This window comes from Octopus bimaculoides, chromosome 2 (assembly GCF_001194135.2).
Source record: "Octopus bimaculoides isolate UCB-OBI-ISO-001 chromosome 2, ASM119413v2, whole genome shotgun sequence".
NCBI lineage: Eukaryota > Metazoa > Mollusca > Cephalopoda > Octopoda > Octopodidae > Octopus > Octopus bimaculoides.
In genome coordinates this window covers 90,813,446-90,815,438 of record NC_068982.1, presented here as the reverse complement: position 1 = coordinate 90,815,438, position 1,993 = coordinate 90,813,446, and positions in this window count along the sequence as shown.

The following is a 1,993-nucleotide window of genomic DNA, read 5'->3' as shown; positions in this document are numbered from 1 at the left end:
TATATATATATATATATATATATTATGTATGTATATACGATGAAAAATAAGTGATATACGTATCCACTTTATAGAGCTCAAACCATTAGCGCTCTAATAGAGCTTCAGGAATATGAAATTAAGGAGACGAGAAAACAAATTTAAAACCTAAGTATATATTCATTCAATCCATATTAACAAAATTCTCCATGGTATACAAAGTACATACATAGATGAATTCATCTATATAACAAATAAAAAATATTTAAGAATTTATAAATATATATACACGAAAATTTATAAATATATAAACATTAATACACATATAAAAATCTATAAAGACTTACAAATTCATAAATATAAATATATAAAAGGTGTAAGTCCATAAATGTACTTGCGAAGTCCGAATGAAGTTGATGATAAAGCGGATGTAAAATGATTCATAAGGAGTCTGGAACAAGTATAAAGTCTAAGTATAAAGTCTTACGGCCGTTTCGAAAAGACATAGGTAGCTATGGGCGAACTAACTCCAACCATAGCAATACTCTATATTTCTCTCATCAGATTTAATAGAATCACAAGGTTAAAGTTTTAAAAGAAATGTTGAGTTAAATAATTCAATAAAAATAGAATGTTTGATCGGACCATTCTCTTCGGGCATATGATATTAAACGCAATGTTTATATTTCTTTATTCGGCACTCAGGCCTTAACATAGATGGGACAGTACAAGGACAGACAGAACACCGCAGTGGGGACAAAAACATAAAATGTCTGAAACATGAAATCGATGATAGTGAAATGGCTGCATTGAACCCTATTTCTCAAGCAGTAACGTTTAACAGTTAATTTATACAATTAAATCAAACGTTCTCACATTTCTTTTTGTATCGTTTTTTCCTTCTTTTTTCAAAACTTATTAACTGTCTATTTGTCCTCTTTTCCTTTTTAAAAACAAATTTACTCACTCGCTTTTAAATTCTCATAAATGGTTTTAAATCTTCGAGTGATAGAAGTTCGTCAAACTCGATTTCAACCCCCAGCAGGTCTATGTAGCTTCCAAACATCTCTCTCAATTTTTCTAATCTCTCTCTATTTATGATGATTTCTTTAGTCTTTTCTGGGTATGTTCCTTGCGGCAGCCTTACTCTTATTCCTGATTTATACTTTAAAATCTTTTTTTCTATTTCTGTACTTTGGTATACGTGACCAAATGCCACTTGTATTTTATCCTGTTCATCTCCACTTGCTTCGCCCCTCGACCTAATCTGCCCGGGCGTGCAGAAACATCATAACCAACATTATAAACGCTTCCTCTTTCCACCTGCTGTAATGTTGTTTCTTCCTCTGCATCATCTTCCACTATGAATTCTGTTGGTGTTTCGCACCTGTTTCTCCTTTCCTACGTCTCAATCTCTTCAAACCTTTTTTTACTCTCTGGGAGAGATCTCATCCGTTCTTTACTCTTTCTCCTGTTTACAAATGTGAAGGATTCCTCCACTCTACCTGCCTCTTTTACTGGTACTACCTCTCGGTATTCTTTCCTTCACTTTTCTTCTCTTCCTTTTCTTTCTCGGGACACCTTACTTTTATTTGGCCCTTTTCCGCCTGGGAAACATGTTGACGGTCTTCCTTCCACTACTATTCGAAGTCTGGTGTCTTCGGGGAGTATTATTTCCTCTGTTATACCAAACAGGTCTTTCAAACTCACCTGTATGGCCATTTTGAGGACATACCCCATACCAATTGACCTTTCGGTTCCTCATTATCTTTTCACTTCATCCTTTCATTGTACATTTTCGTGTATGTATGTATGTATGTATGTATGTATTTATAAATTCTTACTAATTTTTTATATGTCATATAGATGAATGCATCTATGTATGTACTTTGTATACCATGGAGAATTTCGTTAATATAATATGGATTGAATGAATATATACATCGGCCTTTGAATTTATTTTCTCCTCTCCCTAATTTTATATATATTTATATATATATATATATATATATAT